Source organism: Scyliorhinus torazame, chromosome 11, assembly GCF_047496885.1.
Source record: "Scyliorhinus torazame isolate Kashiwa2021f chromosome 11, sScyTor2.1, whole genome shotgun sequence".
NCBI lineage: Eukaryota > Metazoa > Chordata > Chondrichthyes > Carcharhiniformes > Scyliorhinidae > Scyliorhinus > Scyliorhinus torazame.
Genome location: NC_092717.1, coordinates 218,813,694 through 218,832,796, shown reverse-complemented (window position 1 = coordinate 218,832,796; position 19,103 = coordinate 218,813,694). Strand labels below are relative to the sequence as shown.

Genomic DNA, 19,103 nt, shown 5'->3' with positions numbered 1-19,103 from the left:
ACTGGTCCACCATTTGGTCCATCGCCCTTTGAAAGACGGAGACCCCATTTGTGACACCAAAGCGGACCCTGAGGAAGTGGAAGAGCCGGCCGGCTGCTTCGAAGGCAGTATAGGGGCGGTCTTTTGGTCGGATGGGGAGCTGGTGGTAGGCAGATTTGAGGTCGACCGTGGAAAAGACTCGGTATTGGGCGATCCGATTTACCATTTCCGCGATGCGAGGAAAGGTGTACGCATCAAGCTGCGTGAATCGGTTTATGGTCTGGCTATAATCCACGACCATCCGTTTCTTCTCCCCGGACCGGACTACCACCACTTGCGCTCTCCAAGGGCTGTTGCTAGCCTCGATGACCCCCTCTCCCAGTAAACGCTGGACCTCTGACTTGATAAAAGCCATATCTTGGGCACTGTAGCGCCGGCTCCTGGTGGCGACAGGCTTACAGTCAGGAGTGAGGTTAGCGAATAGCGAGGGGGGTGCGACTTTCAGTGTCGCAAGGCAGCACACCGTGAGGGGGGGGGAAAGGGTCCGCCGAACTTCAGTGTCAGGCTTCGGTGGCTGCACTGGAAATCCAGTCCGAGCAGCAGGGGGGCACAGAGGTGAGGGAGGATATAAAATTTGAAACGGGTGTATTTGGCACCCTGGATCGAGAGATCCGCAATACAGTACCCCGTGATTTGTACCGAGTGGGACCCAGATGCGAGGGCTATGGTTTGGGATGTGGGATGGGTGCGTAGGGAGCAGCGCCTTACCGTTTCAGGGAGGATAAAGCTCTCCGTGCTCCCGGAGTCGAAGAGGCATGCAGTGTCGTGCCCGTTGACCTGGACCTGCATCATGGAGTTCTGCAGGTGTTTTGGCCGAGTTTGATCGAGGGTGATCGCACCCAGTCGCGGGTAGTCGGAGTCGTAAAATGGCCGCTGCCGTTGGTCGCACGTGTCGGGTCGAGAAGATGGCCGCCGACCAGATGGCCGCTCCCATGATTCGCACGAGGCTGATGACGCGTCAGAAGAGGACGTGTCGGGTCGGTGCGCAGCAGCATTGCGAGGCCTGCGGGCCTGAGAGCCTGATTTTCGGGCCGGCTGTTCTTTGTTTTTCTGGCCCCTGGGTCTGGCCAGGCAGACCCTCGCAAAGTGCCCTTTCTTCCCGCAGTCGCTGCAGATCGTGGAGCGGGCTGGGCAGCGTGGGCGTGGGTGCTGGCCCTGCCCGCAGAAGTAGCAAGGTGTGCCCCCATGGTGAGCGGGTCGCCGCGTGGCGCAGGCCTGTAATACGGGCGAGTCTGAGGAAGTCCGGGGGGGGCTGGCAGAGTCCGCAGGGTACGTACCCAAGTTATGTCGGGCCACCTCCAGCGAGGAGGTGAGCGTTAGCGTCTCCTGGAGGTCTTTTGCCCCGTTTTCGAGCAGTCGCTGCCAGATGTAGGTCGAGCGGATGCCGGACACGAAAGAATCTCTGATGTGCAGGTTCATATGGACTTCCCCTGTCACATCCTGATGGTCACAGTCCCTGGCCAGCGCGGTGAGTTTCTCAACAAACTCGTCGAGCGATTCCCCCGAGCGCTGCCGGCAGGTAGAGAGCAGATGCCGGGCGTGCACCTCATTGACGGGTTTGACAAACCGCTTGCGGAGCAACTCAATCACTTCCTCATAAATCGTCACCTTTTCGAGCGTGGCGGAGATTCTGTGACTCACCCGGGCGTGGAGTAGACGCAGCTTGCGTGGCCCCAGGATGGGAGTCTCTGCGGAGTCCAGGTAGGCCTCGAAGCACCGCAGCCAGTATTTAAAAATTTCCTTTGCCTCCGGCGTTCGTGCTTCCAGATTTAGCTTCTCTGGTTTTAGGCCTGCGTCCATCCTGAATCTAGTTTCGCCTAATAAATTGAGGTACCCTCAATAATGATGCTTAGGGATTAAACTGTAAAGAAGGCTTTATTAGGCTAATAACTATGCTACAGATTTGGACGAGAGCTGACTGCTATACAGACCATGAGGCAGGCCTTTATGTATGGCTCCCAGATGGGCGGAGCCAGAGGCGGAGTCCCCAGGGTTCCAAGCCTGGTCTTAAAGGGGACATCCCTTACATGATGATAAGGCAGTAACCGTTCATCACACGCCTTCATACCCTGGATGTAATCAGGGTGGAAGAGGGAAGATGGGGCAATTCCCACTTGCCACCGACCAGGCCGATTAGAAGCCCTCCCTGCCCCCAAGCCTGCCACAGGGGAGGGCACAGGATTCCATCCCATTTCTCTCAATACTCTCATCTAACAAAATAAAATAATCTCAATTTCGCCATTTTCAACTGGCCTAGCATCAACAACTTGTAATGGCAGCGTGTTCCAGAAATTTCTGGTGAAAACATTTCCTGACTTCACCCCTGAATGCCCTGCTCTAATTACAAGGTCTCTCCCATCGGAGGAAATAGTTTCTCTTGATCGAACCTATCAAACCCTTCAGCTCAGAACAGAAACATAAATTAAAGAGCATTCACCTGAGGAAGGAGCAGCGCTCCGAAAGCTAGTGACATCGAAACAAACCTGTTGGACTTTAACCTGGTGTTGTAAGACTTCGTACTGTGCTCACCCCAGTCCAACGCCGGCATCTCCACATCATAAATTAAAGAGCCTGTTAATGACATCATTGTTTTCTAACTCACGAATAGATTCAATTATTCTCTGTATTCAATGACTTGCCTGAGAGATATCAGCAGCAATAAAAAATAATTAAATAATATTTTTCTTCGAAGGAGTTAAATTGCCCCTTAGTGTCCAAAGTTAGGTGGGTTTACGGGGATAGGGTGGGGGAGTGAGCCTGGGTGGGTGGTCGTTCGGAGGGTTAGTTCAGACTTGATGGGCTGAATGGTCTCCTTCTGCACTGTAGAGATTCTATGATTCAATCGTCAAACATTTCTCTTTCACAAAATTAACCCAAATGTTAAAATGACAGTGGTGCAAAATCTCCGCCATCCTCTTGCCTTTAGGTGTATTCATCCAGGTTGAAGTCCAATGCCAGGACGGAATGCCAGGAGTGTTCATAACGCGGTTGAACAGTTTGATAATCAGCAGGGGAATCCTGTCACCACTTCCTCACTATTCCCCAAAAGGGGGAAAATAAAAGTGTGGTGAAGATATGCTTAAAAAAAAAATTACTCCAGATCATTCCACCCCCAATATTCCGTCCTCTTACCCGTCTCTTAGCTGACTCTGGTCATTCTTCTCTGCTGTCCACCATGTCTCACAGCCTGCCCAGACTTCCACTGATGATATCAGGGACCTGGAGGAGTCTCCTGTGAACATACACATTACCCCACTCCCTGCTCCCTTGTTTTCTGCAGCACTTGCCTCAGAGTCCAGCAAGTTGAATACCTGTATCTGATGTGTACATGTAAACAATTGCAATGGTGCTGTCAGAACACTAAACCCATCTTTCTGGTTCTTAGCCAGACGTGTTACTGAGTTGCAAAAACAGATCATGGGATTGGGCAGTTCACGGTGTAAGAATTGGGGCACCCATTGCTTAAGAACCAGTTAATTGACGCATCTTCAGATGCTGCCCTGTCCAAAATCAGCGGATCCAGCATTCTTTGATCCATGTGATTCAGTATTCTACCATGGAATTTATTCTCACCATTGAACGATGTAATCAGGGGAGCTGAGCTTGCTTTCTGTCAAAGTGCCAGTTGAATACCAATAGATTAAATAATGCCTCACAAATGAACGTATGATGCCTGTAAATCAGACCAGAACACTTATGCGGAGAGGTGCAGAGGCTCCATTTTCAGAGCGGAAGAGCGAGGCAGAAGGACACACAACCCATATTTTGCAGTTGTAAAAACAGTAAAACCGTCTGCAGTCATAGTAGCTGCACAACTGACAGCAACTTGGAGTCTTCCCATGTGCAGTTAAACGTGGAAATTCGGAAGTAGCTGTCAGTGATTCTCTGTTCCTCCACTGGGTGCAGTGAAGTCCCCACAGAAGGTCATCTTTTAGAAATCACTGAACTGATGAGAGTATCTCATTTATGCTGTAATATTGCTGTTAAAAACACCCTGAAAATATTATTCCCTGTGGAACTGGGTTTTTAATGGTGTACTCAGTTATAACTATTGCTGAAGAACCGCTTATGGCCTGGAAAATTATTTTTATCTTTATGTGGCATCAAAGTTTTCAATTACGATAAAACTTCAGTTTTAATATATGTTTTTAAAAGGTTATGATATTTCTGTTTCTAATATGCATGCCCCAACCTTTATTTTTGTGACTAAAAAGAAACACTTTATTTATTTGTTTGCTGTGTAGCCATCAGAGTTGGCCACTTCCCGACTTAAAATGGAGAACCGCAAAGGCTGAAGGGAAATTCAGCCGACACAGGCAAAGACTTGCAAGTACAGAAATCATGTATATTGGAACCTGCAAAACAACCAGACAGCATTGAACCCAGCAGCCATCTGCATAGTAATGTAGCAGCCATCTACATAGTAATGTGCGATTCCAAGGCACAATGGCAACAGTTAAGATGAATAAAGCCAAGCCAGACTCCTCGGCGCCAGCAGGAGCCAAGACAAAGTAAGGCCAACGGACATTTAGGACCGCCCAGCGATCAGGGAACCGCTCCAGCATTGGAGAAATCGATCCAAGTGATCAGAAAGCAGTCCAATCGCTTGGAACCAGGTACGGGGTCCGCTCCAAAGGGCGGGAAGCCCCTGGGGACTATAAAGTAAAGCCCCCAAGTTCAAATCGTTCTTCTTTGGCAGGGTCACTCAGCAACTTGAACCAACCTGTGACAGTGACCTGTCTTGTTGCCTCCAAGAAAGTAAGTCTCAAGTCAACGCTCGCTACGAGATAGGCGCTCCTAGCTACCAGTCCATACCAGCTTTTGAATCCCGCAGACTCAGGACCTGAACGAAAGGCCATTTGTTCCCCTGACCTGGTGGGCCAGTCCGAAGCGAAGTATAGGCCTGTTAGTGATAGAAATAGCCTAGAAAGTAGAGTTTATGCATGAGTTGCGATTTACTGTGTATAATAAATGTGTTTTGACTTGAATCTTACTAATTGGGGTGTTGAGTTATTGATCATTACTTGAACTTGAACCTCGTGGCGGTATCATAAAGATACCTGACGACTCTAGAGCAAAGGTTATAAAACAGAGCCAAGTGAACCAACCAAAAGTTAGCAACAGCTGTCTGTGAGAAATCTTCAAAATGATTGGCTACTGTTGCTGGATGCCTGAAATTTGATTTGATTTATTGTCACATGTATTAGTATACAGTGAAAAGTATTGTTTCTTGCATGCTGTACAAGCAAAGCATACCGTACATAGGGAAGGAAGGAGAGACTGCAGAATATAATGTTACAGTTATAGCAAGGTGTCGAGAAAAGATCAACTTAGAGAAAAGTGCTTCTCCCTGATTTGGGAAAAGAGGAAGTCCACACAACAAAGATCACTCGGCCTTTGCGGACAACTTTCTTAGATGTCCGTGACCAGTAACCATCACTTCACCACTGTCTGAAAAATCCAGGGAAGAACCATGAACTTAATCCACGTTACACTTGCAGAGCTACATTAGGAGACCACCTTCCTGGGAAAGCTGTGCAGCCACAGGCACACAAAAATATTCCAGAAAATGTAACAGATTGATTGACAAAAGCTGAAGGTATCCACACACGGGCTCATAAAGCTGTATTCTTTCAGCATTAAAGTGGTCTTCAAGATTACATTATGAATTTCACATGACATGCTATTTTATTGCTTCCGGCAGTCACTTTCTGAATGCATGCTTTTAATGCCTGCTGCCTCAGCCAATAAAACAACTAAGTTCCAATAATCTACTGCTATCTATAAAACTGTAAGAAGATGCCGTGCTGACCTGAAACTGTTTCATTAACAAAGATGTCGCGTCAGGCCCCATGATAGCCATCAGTCAGGTTTGAGTGCTTTCCGCTTCTTCACTCAATGCATGACGGGGTCAAAGAGCGCTTTACAATCCATGTGACATGAAAAGGGAAACAGGGCAATCTATCTCTCTGCTTGTTGTAGTGCAGCAGTTGTTAGTAGAATTCCATTTAAATAGTGCCTTCCATGCAGGACAACCCAAAGCATTTTATAGCCAGTGAAGTCGCTTCAAAGTGTCATCGCTGTTGCAAAGTAGGAAATGTGGGAGTTACCTTGCACGTAGCAAAGAAGCACAAAGAGTAATGTGTCAATGGCCAGATAACATGCTTTTTGTTGATGTTGGTTAAGAGATAGGCACGGGGACAGCTTCCCAATTGTTCAAAATAGTGCCCCTGCGGTCTCTTATATCCACCTTGGAAGGGTCTGGGCTGAACATCTCATTCAAAAGAGAATGCCCCTACTTGCTCAGTAGAGTACTGTGCTGGAGCATCAGCCCACATCTTATGCTCAAGTCTTTGGAGTGGGAGTTGAACCCACAACCTTCAGCCTCAGGAAGCAAGAAAGTTACCAGCTCAGCCACAGCTGTCAGTGATAACATTGACGCCAATGTTTTGTTTAGTTCCGCGAAATAATTTATTTTCATGTCAAAAACTTATCACATCCTTTGTAAATTATTATCTAGTTTGCAAATAGTGGGAACTTAATGAACACATAGATTCATTGTTCCCAGCCAGTGCTCCTGATCGCGGTGCACGATGCTTCCGTTCACCAAGAGCGTTCGGACTTTGCTAAGGAATTCAGGAAGTGCTGGCAATCAGAAGATTGGTATATACATCCAGGAGTGCGGGTGAATCAGAGTCAAGGCTCTCGGCACACCTCATCGGGAGCTTTCTATAAGGAGGAGGAGTTGCTGTAGGTCTGAGTAGACCACCTGTCAACTCTCTTCGACCGCAAGGAGAAAAATGAGAAAAGGGCAAAACTCAGTCATACCAATCTGATAACATACCTACAATCCTATTATTGCTGATCATCGGCTTGGAGAAAGCATGTGTAAACCACAGGGAGATCTTTTAATACTTTGGACACTGAAGAGTTGACCAAGATGAAACGTAAATGTTGATTTAGTCGATGTTTAGCGCAGGAATCTTGATAAAGGGGTTGAAGCCAGCATAGAGGCTCATTAAACTAGGATCCCGACAGTGCAGAAGGAGACTATTCAGCCCATTGAGTCTGCACTGACCCTCTGAAAGAGCACCCTACCTTAATTTTGAAGATACTGTTGGTGTAGTGGTATTGTCACTGGAGTGGTAATCCAGAGATCCTCGGTAATGAACACAGCAGATGGTGAAATTGGAGTTTTATTAAATATCTGCATTTAAAGTTTAATAATGACCATGAAACCATCGTCACAAAAGCCCACCAGATTCACTAATGCCCTTTGATGAAGAAAATCTGTCGTCTTTACCTGGCCTGACCTACATGTGACTCCAGACCCACAGCAAAGCGGTTGACTCTTAACTACCCTCTGAAATGGCTGAGCAAGCCACTCAGTTCAAGGGAAATTAAGGATGTGCAATAAATGTAACCCAGCCACCAACGCCTATCCAGCCGGCAACGCCCATGTCCCATGAATTAATAGAAAAAAAAAGGAACTGTGAAGGGGAATTCTGAAACATGTCAGGGGACTTTCTGTTACACTTTGTCAAGACTTTAACACAGGCAACATTTATTCCAGACATTGAGGACTCTCCCTAAAAAGGAGTGCTGTGCTGCCTTAGTGAAGACCTTATAGGAGTCACCAGGTGGAAGGAAGAGCTTGGTTATGGACACCTTGCTAGGGCCCCCCCCTCCCCCCCCCCCCCGGTCTGGGCGAGGAATGGGAGGAAGACATGAAGCCAGGCAGAGCAGCACCAGATGCCATGGGAGGGTGCCAGGAGGGCAGGGTGGCATCCTTCTCCCAACATGGGCACAAGACATCACTCCTTCTCTGAAGAACCCCACCAGGACACCCGGTGTTGCAATGAGAACTTGTGCATCCGATCTCCGGGTTATCCCGCAATGTACTACTTTGTGTCAGTCAGAGGATTCCACACATCCAATGGACGTCCCCTTTTATTGCTCCATGAAACTTGCCTTAATCAGCATGTGAATTTTAAGCCTACAGGTTTCTGACTAGCACTTCCAGGCGTGTTCAAATTTCAGTAATCAGGACCAAAATTGCGTGTCAAACCCAGACTTAAGCAGGTCGGTCTTATTCGCACTGCACCCATTAAGGCCAGTTTTCAGCCTTCGGCCAAATTAACCCCCACATAGCTTAAAACATCAAGACATTTAAATCAGAGACCATTTTATTCACAAATCTGAGGGGGGGGGGGAACGAAGATGGCGCCGTGGTAACGAGGCCGAGGCAAATGTTTTTGTTCAAGTACCACAAATTCAATTTAAAAATCAATAATAAATAAAACTGGAATTAAAGGCTCGTCTCAGCAATTGCGGCCATGGGACTATGATAGATTGTTGTAAAACAAAACATCAGGTTCACTAGTTCCCTTTAGGGAACAAAATCTGCCGTCCTTACCTGGTCTGGCCTACATGCGACTCCACATCCACACAGCAATGTGGTGGACTCTCAACTAAAATGACCCGGCAAGACGCTCAAAACCAGAGGCAATTAGGGATGGGCATGAACCGCTGGCATTCAAAGTGAAGCCCACATCCCACAAAAATCATTATTTTTTTTTATTTTTTTTCATCTAAAAAATAAACTTCAGCTCCCCAGAGTAGAATTTTACTGGACCTGAATGAATCGGAGGCTTCTCTTTGTCTCCACAGCTTCATGCTATTCAAATTGTTGGTCATTCTTTGTTTCATCAGGGCATCATTCCTGAATTAACATTTCATTAATTTTACACTGTATCCCACTGTCCCATTCCATTGATTTACCTGGATAGAGTGCTCCACTTTTTCCTCTCTAATGCACCTTAAAAAAAGTCCTCTCGCAGCCTCCTCGGTTCAAAGCTGAGAAGTCTAGTTCCTTTGGTCTTTGCTTTTAGTACAGTTCCAGGGAAGCCATGAGAATCTAGTCAGTCTCAAGCCGATAGCCTGAATCTGGGCCATCTGCCCATTAGCCTAGCCTCGGGGACGCACTCCCAGAACCCGAGAGGCAGCCCAGAAAATATAAGCTACTAAACAAAACACATGTTCAGCACAAAGAGAAAGCCCATCGCGCCCTACTCTTTGCCAGCACAACAAAAGGCGGTGTGTCAGCACTCGGTGTGAAACCCGAAGCGATTCAAAGTCAGCTGTAACCTCCAAAAGTCTGACGTTCTCTGACACAGTAACAATCAGCTCGAGAGGAAAATCATCTCTCATCAGTTAAAGGGCTGGCAGAACCCTGCTGGAGTTTGTAGCCAACTCTGTGTGAGTCACACACTTTCCTTTTGGTGATGACCGCTGTTGAGTGATTTTTTTTTTCAGCTTATAGATACAAGTCTGCAGAAAGGCGTGTAAAAAAAAAAAAAACCACAAAGCAAGATGCATCGAAACAGTTAAGCCTGCTCAGAACATATGGGGACATTCGAGCCGCATCAAACAATTCCATGCTGTCTTGCTGAAAAAACACTAACTTCAATGTGTGCACTGAAGTAACCTTCCATATTTTAAAGTGAAGCAAGGAGGTAACATTGCCAGATCTTACAGCATTCCCATTACTCACTCTCATCGCATTATTCACAGGGTACAGTAACTCCGTGCCTGTTTTACTGGACTACTAAACCCCGTATAAGCCTGGATTAATGATCTGGAGGTCTAAGTTTAAATTCCATCAGAGCAGCTGGGGAATTGAAATTCTAACGCAATGAAATCTGGAATAAAAGGAAATCTGTAATGGTGGCCTTGAAAATGCTGGATTGTCCTCCCACCCTTACCCACCCGTGGCGTGTTCTGCGGCGGGTCGCCAGTGACCAGCGGTGGGACCTTTTGGTCCCGCCACTGTCAACAGGGCTTCCCGTTGAACACACTCCTCGCTGCCGCAGAGTGCGCCGTCAACAGGACTGTAAGATCCCCCCCAGCGAGAACGGTCAGAGAATCTCACCCGTAGGGCGCGATCTTTTGACCAAGCTGCACCCGAAAAACATCTCGCCGCGGAGCAGCGTGTCCAGTGAAAGCCGGGAGACCCCGCTCCCGGGATCCACCTGGCTCCCAACGCCTCGCAAGATTAAACGCAATCTCATGAGATGTTGCTTGGAGAATCCCGCCCACAATGGGCGGGATCGCCTTTTGGCAAATCTGCATATTAGAGCGAGGCCTTACTCGAATGTGTAGATTTCAAAGGTACCTGAGGCTTTGGGATTCAATCCCTTCGGGCCCCAAGCTGCATGCCCTTTTGGGCAGGGCGGTGTTCTGGCAATGCTGGTGCCACCCGAGTACCCTGGCAGTGCCACCTGGGTGCCATCCCGACACTGTCAAGGTGGCACTGTCAGCTGGCAGAGGCACTGCCATGGTTTTATTGTGCTCGATTGGACTGGGGTTGCCCACTGTGGGGGATCTTTTGTTACCTTACTGTAGTGTGTTTGGTAGCACTACTGTATGTAATATGCGTTACTCAATCCAGTTGCGGCAGAGACTTTCTGCGGCTTGGTGTGAAGGCTCAAAGTCGTCCAGAGGTATTGAAAGGTTTGAGTAACAGAATTTAACAACTGCGTGAGTTCTTACTTTAAGATCAATACCAGTAGAAAAGTTACAACGTTTATATACAGTAGCTGTGTCTGACCACAAGTAGTAGCCCTGAGCTAGATCTATGCTCCTGCTCTTGTCACAGTCTAATCACCAAGAGAGCCAGAGAGCCGCTTGCGTCTGCTTTTATACCCGCCAGTGATCTTTCAATTTCCCATTCACCCCTTACGTACATACCTATGTAAAGATCACAACAGGGGGGACCGTGGGATCCTTGCATATTGTGTTCAGGCTGGGGAAGGTCAGGGATTTTATTTGTGCGAATCTGAGATGGGGACGTCATCTGATCTCTCGCTACAACGGGTTGTTCTGCCGAGCAGAGCTCTCCGTTGCAAAAACAGGGCTACGTGCGACCTTCTATTTTCCAAGGATCTACTTCCCTCTGTTCCCCACCTGTTCATATATCTGACTGGATGCATCTTAAATGATGCTATCGTGCCCGCCTCTACCACCTCCGCTGGCAAAGCGTTCCAGGCACCCACCACCCTCTGCGTAAAAAACTTTCCACGCACATCTCCCTTAAACTTTCCCCCTCTCACCTTGAAATCGTGACCCCTTGTAATTGACACCCACACTCTTGGAAAAAGCTTGTTGCTATCCACCCTGTCCATACCTCTCATAATTTTGAAAGAGAACAAAGAAAATCACAGCACAGGAACAGGCCCTTCGGCCCTCCCAGCCTGCGCCGATCCAGATCTTTGGCCTTGTGTTCCCCTTTCAGGCCCGTTATTCCACACGAGTAGCGTTGAACAGCCACGTGTTTCCCGGCACTCCAAGTGCCGGCGAACACGCGGTTAAACGCACTCACTGGAATCTTTGTTCCCTTTTGGGACGATCACGCCCATGGTGTCCAATATGGCTGGCGGTGCAAAGCCACATATTCCACATCTGAAGCACCAAGCTCACCACATTAATAAAGGCAGGAACGGTGATGTCCTGTGTCAGAGCTGTTGACCGGGACCCCTGATCCAGTCAATTGACACCAACTTTATCTTCAAATCAAATCTTGTCTTTATTCAATGGCCAGCTGCAGAGCCCAGGACTGGTGCTGGGCCTAATTCTTGCAGATGCTGTTAGCTCCCATGTCAAACTAATTCAAGGCAGTGCGATTAGACCAGAATAATCAGCTCAAATCTTGTGCACGGCCTCTATGATAAACAAATTATAAACTGCAAAAACAAAACTGACCATTACAACATAGGGATCAATTAATCTCTCGAACCCAATCTGGGATCTGTGCGACCAGCATACGGAAGGTTAGTGGGAGAGTGAGAGGTGTGCCTCAGTCATGAGGGACTGCCGGAGCCTTCAAGGGCCAGAAAAGGAATGTTTCAAAGTTTGTTCCCCAGAATTACCTACGGGTTACATGGAATCTATGGCACAAACAGGCCATTCAGTCCAACGGCTCTATGTTAGGGTTAGATGAAGAGGGATGGGGGAGGCTCATGCGGACTGTAAGTGCTAACCTAGACTAGTTGGACTAAAGTGGTTTTTTTGCCCCCAACCAGGAGCTTGTGGGCAGATTCTCCGGTCCCCCAGCCGCATGGTTTTCAGTGGCATACTGTTTGCTTGCGGTGGGATTCTCTCTTCCTGCCACTTATCAATGGGATTTCCAATTGTAATCACCCCACATTGCTGGGAAACCCTCGGGCCTGGGTGTGCTGCCGGCGGGCAAAGTGAATCGCATCGACCGGAGAAATCCGGTTTGTGTGTTCAAGTGTTTTTTATTCGTTCACGGGATGTGAGCGTCGCTGGTTAGGCCGGCATTTATTGCCCATCCCTAGTTGCCTTTCAGAAGGTGGTGATGGGTTGGCGTTTTGAACCACTGCAGTCCTTTAGGTGTAGGTACACCCTCTGCTGTTAGGGAGGGGTTCCAGGATGTTGCCCCAGCGACAGTGAAGGAACTTGGAGGGGAACTTCTAGGTGGTGAGGTTGCCAGGTATATGCTGTTGTTGTCCTTCCAGACGGTCGTGGGTTTTGAAGGTGCTGCCTCTGGAACCTTGGCAAGTTATTGCAGTGCATTTTATAGATGGCACACACCGCTGCCACTGTTCGTCGGTGGTGGAAGGTTTGAATGTTTGTGGAAAGGGGAGCAATCAAGCGGGCTGCTTTGTCCTGGATGGTGTTGAGTTTCTGGAGTGTTGTTGACGCTGCACTCATCTAGGCAAGTGGAGAGTATTCCACGACACTCCTGGCTTGTGACTTGTAAATGGTGAACTAACTTGGGAGGGGAGGGAGTCAGGAGGCGAGTTACTTGCCATAGGATTCCTAACCTTTGACCTGCCTTGGTAGCCGCAATATTTATGTGGCTAGTCCAGTTCAATTTTGGATTAATGGTAACCCCGCGGATGTTGATTGTGGGATTTAGCGATGGTAATGTCATTGAATGTCAAGGGGCGGTGGTTAGATCCTCTCTTGTAGGAGATGGTCATTGCCTGGCACATCTGTGGTGCAAATGTAACTTACCACGTGTCAGCCTAAGCCTGGATATTGTCCAGGTCTTGCTGCATTTGGACATGGACTGCTTCATTATCTGAGTCGCGAATGGTGCTGAACATTGTGCAGTCATCTGCAAACATCCCCACTTCAGATCCATGATGAAAGGCAGATCACTGATGAAACAACTGAAGATGGTTGGGAGGGTTTGGGGTTTAGTGAGGTGGGGATTTATGGTTAGCCGTTATTATATAAGGGGCAGGCTCAATTGGCCAGTTCTCCCATAGCCATTCATCTGGCTGGTGGCCTTTACCAGGGTTGAGGTGAGACTTTCACCCCAATTGGAGAGGATATCACACTTCGGAGAGCTACCAGACAATCAAATGACCAGCAGCTCTCTTGTCCCAGCAGTGAGGCGGGAAGGGTAAGAGGAGACAGGAGCCCAGACAAAGATAAGTTTGGAGTCTTGCCAGGGCACAGGGGATGGGGGGGGGGGTGGTGCCAGGATCAACACCGCAGATAGAGGGGGAAAGAGGGAATACCTTTGATGGAGACAGGGTGGTTGGACAGGAGGCGCCCCCTCACCCCCCCTGGTCAAAATGCCGTTAGTTTTCACTTGAGCACTGTCGCTGGCCTCCCCCACTGCAGTTCCAGTAATGATGAGATGAGACTCTGAAATGGCCATTGATTGGCATCTTAAGGACCTTCACTTGGCCCATGGGCAAGTGGGCTGCCCGACGACTCCCTTCCCACAAGGAAAATAATCCATGGGGACCGGACAGGTGATGAGCATACTGCCATCGCCTTGGTGCCCAATTTTACACCAGCCTGTCTGCCATCCCACCCTCCCCCCTCCCCTATCCCTCTCTTCCAGGGGGGCATAAAACTCAGCCCAAAATCGAGCATAAGTGCTTAGAGCTACGAACATCTATTGATCCAAACGAGGAGAGCAACGCGATCGCTGAACACTTAAGAGGAATCACTTTACCATCTTCAAGAGCAAAAGAGAGCTTTGGTGCTTAAGCACTAAGCATGGAGCAGAAATGACCAGATGAGAAAAGTAAATGACAGGAATTTTAATTGGAACATCACATCTTGCGTCAAAAGTAGAATAATACAGATGAGAAATAACGATGAGATAAATGGAACATTAAATGATACATAGGTGCATTACAACCTTGTATAATTTTCCCAATTATACAATGACTCCGCACCGTGGTGTGGGAAGGCCAGAAGCCGTTTCATTGTTTCCATAATTTGGTTTAATATTTTTGTACGACTGTGTAAGCAGGAAGAAGTGTGTCAAATTCAGGAAATATTGTAATGAGAGCGAGCTGCACAGGACAGAGCGGTCCGAGGAACTTTTTTTTTTTTTAAAAACCTGGGTTTGGAATTTTCAATTCTGGAGACTAAATCTGACGAAGGGCGGGAAAGTTGGCGTGATTTCCGCTGGGCGGCGGGACGGCTGAGCACGCATGATCTTCTGCTGGTCCGCTTATTAATTATGCATCCACAAGGTGCTCAGTGAATCTCGCCCATCCCTCATGGGGTGGAAGGTTCAGGCGCCATGTTTAAACGCCACTGGGACAGGCATTCTCTCAAAGCAGGCCAGGCGCTCCTCATTACTCCGACAGAGTTGAAGCTGCAGTTCATACTGGAGAAGGTTTCAAATTAAACAATCACACCCCGGGAGATGAGGCACCTCCCGCATTGCATTTCACTCATCCCTCGATAAGAGTACTACCTGGCACACACCCGTGGTCGAGCCGATGCTCGCCATTGCAGTGATCCATGTTTGCCGACTATCTGGCCTTCCAGAGACCCCACTATGAAATGAAAATCGCTTGTCACAAGTAAGCTTCAAATGAAGTTACTGTGAAAAGCCCCTAGTCACCACATTCTGGCGCCTGTTCGGGGAGGCTGTTACGGGAATCGAACCGTGCTGCTGGCCTGCCTTGGTCTGCTTTCAAAGCCAGCGATTTAGCCCTGTGCTAAACAGCTACCTCTTGCTGTTCAGGTTCGTGCTTCTCCTGGACGTGTGCCAACCAGTGACAGGCCATCCTTCTCCTGATTTGGAGGAGAGCCATTACCAAGGCAAGGTTGCCCGCAGCCTGCATCATTTGAGACTTCAGTGTCCGGTCAGCAGAGGTGGGCACGACTGAGGCGGACACTGAGCGGCACCTCAAAATGCTGCCGCTTTCTGCAGGATTGCAAAAAAAAAAGGTAAAGGCCATCATCACCACAGCTGTCAGGCCAGCAATGTGGAGGTGGAACCTTTCCACAGGATGGTCTGTGGACACAGCAGTGGCTGTCGCATCCCAGTGGGTCTCCACTGGGGTGATGAGCAGGAGGCATCAATGGCCTCTTGTCCAATCGCCGAGAGGCTGCCTTCAGTTCAAATGAAGGGTTAAGTCTCAATGGCATTTCCTCATCAATTAGCCCAATGATGTGGTCATAAGTAGCTATCCACAGCTGACAGGCAGTAGAGTCTCTGCCACGCTTATTCCACGTCCTCGGCATAATTGCTTGCAGGTAGGAATCACTATGCATTGGGTATCCGATCCAACGTGCTTTTAACCAATTTTGTTCCCGGTCCTGCCTCCTAAACCTGCCTCCACAGGACTGGGAAAATCCAGCAAGTCATAACTACTGTATTGTATCCCCCCACCTCGAGGTTCTTTGCAGCTTCTGGTTGCCCATTCAGGCTGAACACAATCATGCACTTTGCTGTCCTGATACTGGAGAAACATTTCCCATCCAAACCAGGCTATTTTTAGCTCCATCGCCCCCTCTGTCCCTGCCTCAATGGAATTCTAAACCATAGCTTCATCACCCGAAGGCCCACTTTCTCCACCACATTCCAAACCAACCTCTCAGCTGCAACTTGCCATATCTCACACCATCCATGTCCCATCCCATAATAATCCCTTATCAACTCTGTTCTATTGCTGAAAAGAGAGATGTGTTGTAATTAATTTATCCAATCCCAACTGTACAATATATTTAAGTTTAGTTGTCTGGCTGTACAGAACTCGAGTAATGCTGAAAGAAAAGAGACATGCTATCAAAACCTTTCATATTTAACTCGTCAGGACAGCTTGCGAGAAATTACCATCAGTACTGGCAAGTGATTGGTGGAGGTGTTGCCATGGAACAGTCAACCGTCAGCATTGTTCAAATTCAAACCAGGCAGGTTAATTGATTGGCCAAGACATTGCCCTGGGGAATGGACCAAGGAATGGCTGTTCCCCAAGCGTTTGTTTAGTTGAAAAAGGCGCAATGTGTGTACATGCTCCATCTGTCAGCACAGGACAGGGCCCAGTGTGTGAACATGTGGCTTTTGGCAAAATAATTGTTTAAAATAGTAAATCAATATTCAAGCTACGCCCTCATTTAATATTTCACCAGTACAAAATAATCCTGCTTACACTGAAGTGAATCAATGACAACATGTGAAGGGATTGTTAATCCTTAGAATCAAATAAATGCTCAAGTGCAGTTATCGAAAAAGGTACAGATCCCAAATCTGAAGGGACAAGGATACTGGAATGAAAAAGTTAAAAGGAAAGTGGTTCTGTAAAGAAAACTAAGCCACCTTGATTAACGTAGCAATAACAAAGCTTAATGTTAATCATGTATGACCAAGCTCAATTCTGTAACCAGCTTTTTATGATCCACTGAATGAGATTATTTTATCCAAGGAGAACTGCAAATATTAGCTTCATGATGGAAACTACATCTGGGTGCATTGATCTACAGAGCTAGGTATCCATACCCGAATCATTATGGAGCATCAAACTAACCTGAACATAATTATTTCCCGATGGTCACTTACGATGCATCTAGAGATAGTTTGCGAAAAGTCGGAAAACTGGCATAAGGAAAAAATTATGACCAGATGAATTCTATTTTGAGAGAACGCAATTCTAAATTCGTTCCAGGAAGTAATTGCTTATAACTTCAGCTTCTTTCATTTGACCACAAAAAGATTGGCTAAAAATGAAGGTAAAGGCAAACAGAATTCACTAGACAGATTAACTCACTGCTAAAGACCAAGAACAGACTTTCTCACATGCAAATAAAATGTGTGGTTAACTCATCAGTTGAGTTTCTAAACAACCTCCTCCAGCTCTCCAACGCTCCGGGATGCCTGTTCGCCTCCAGTTCTATATCCCCACCACACAACCTCATGTTAATCTCTCCAACACCGCCTGAACTTCTCCACTTCTTTACCTCTCCCTCTTTTCTTTAGCTCTCCCTCTTTATTTAAAATCCCCCTTAAAAATGTGGATACTTGACCAAGACGTTGGCCATCTTTCTCCTGTGGTTGGGTGTCAAATTGAGTCTGCATGTTCCTGTGAAAGGTACGGAGTACTTTATTAGTTCAATTTGCTATAGAAATGTAAGTCGCTGAGTGTTTTATTGTCATTTAACAAGTTAGTAAGAGAAATGTAGTGGTAATTTGTGGTGATTGTCCCAAGGGGCAACACAGCAGAGTAAGGTCATCTGGTTTTGGGGGACCAATTGGTGCAATCATCCCAAGGGATGGAGTCCTCTCTTAGGCAGAGAGACATGTAGTGACCTAGATGTAGTCATGCTGCTGCTGTAGGCTGCTGAACAATTCTTCATGAATCCTTTTTGTATTCATAAATTAAGCCTGTGAAAATGCATCATTGCATCTGATGATGAGGCTAAAATGATCATGAAATTGCCTCTGGCCCAACAACTGAGAGTATCCGGTTTTCATCAAAGTCTGAAAAAGAAAGCACTCACTAGAATGTCTCTCTATGGGTGACTAGACCCATTTGAGATACTGCCAGACCCTGAACAATGTAGAATCAGAAAAGGGAGACAGTTCTAAGATGCATGGGCACTGGAGAGTACACGGCAAGACTCCTGGGTCAGAATCCACAAGAGGGGTGAGCAAAATGCAGAAACTTACTTCCACTTACATTACAGACTAGGAGGAGAAGATGTGGTCCGGGAGGCTCAGTGCATTGGAGATGCAGAACAAACCTGAATTGGCCAGTATAGTCAAAGGTCCAGGGTGGAATGCATTAAAAACTCGAGAAAAGAGCTGTGGTTTTAAGTTTAAATTTAAAAACAAATTGCTGCAACATTCTTTTTTTTTTTTAAAGCACATCAAGAGCAGTGCTTTCAGTAAAAAGAAAATGCCCCAAGTGAACTGCAGCAAGGCGTCCCGAAGCACGGGAAAATCAAGAGGCTGAAACGGACAAGCTCCTGATCTGAAGGATCAGAGCAGAGACTGCAGGGGCTCCATGGCAGCAATCGCTGCACTGCTGGACTTGAAGCAAGCAGAAAAGTTCTCAACTTATTTATTTATTTATTTATTTTTTAAAAAGGTTAGCAGGTTTAAAAAAATAATGCCCCCAAATGGACCACGCTGGGTCATCCAAGTGAAATAGTCAAAACAACCGGCACCTTCGGGGAAAAAAAGGAAGAAAAAAACATCAAGAAAAATAACCCCCAAATCGCTGAAAGGGCTTTCCTTTAGTAAAAAGGCGACGTTTTAAAAGTTCAAACGAAGAGCAGCCTAGTTCGCGCCAAAACTCCAAAAGCATGGGAAAAACAGACAAAGTCGACGTCTGCTGATAGCTGAGGAAAAAAAAGATGACAGTCTTAAAGCGGTAATACATTTAAAGTGGCAATACACTTAAAGCAGCAACAGCAAGGAGGAACAAATGGTAATGGACAAGAAAAACTGGAAAAAACCCAAATAGAGGGCAACTCTCAAAAAAGGTTCATAAGCAACAAAGACCTCAAAGGAAGAGGCAACTGAAGACCCCAGATGAGCCAATGAAGACCTCAAAGAAGACACAATAAAATAACCCAAAGAGGAGGCAAAGACTTCCCCCCCATTCGGGGGGGCAAGTGAAAGACCCCATTCGGGGGGCAAGTGAAAGACCCCATTCGGGGGGCAAGTGAAAGACCCCATTCGGGGGGGCAAGTGAAAGACACCATTCGGGGGGCAAGTGAAAGACCCCATTCGGGGGGCAAGTGAAAGACCCCATTCAGGGGGGCAGAATGGAATAAAG

General features: G+C 47.2%; 1 protein-coding gene across 3 annotated transcripts in view; it reads right to left on the bottom strand.

Moving 5' to 3' along the window:
* The window catches only part of arhgap28 (Rho GTPase activating protein 28), a 265,341-nt gene that overhangs the window by 144,639 nt on the left and 101,599 nt on the right, over positions 1 to 19,103 (bottom strand). Inside the window, exon 1 of one of the 3 annotated variants that reach the window (XM_072468331.1) lies at positions 8,821 to 9,162. The exons of the other annotated variants lie outside the window; for them this stretch is intronic. The gene's annotated coding sequence lies outside the window, so the exon portion shown is untranslated. Of the gene's footprint in view, positions 1 to 8,820; positions 9,163 to 19,103 lie in introns of those variants that run through there. 3 annotated transcript variants of the gene reach the window in all.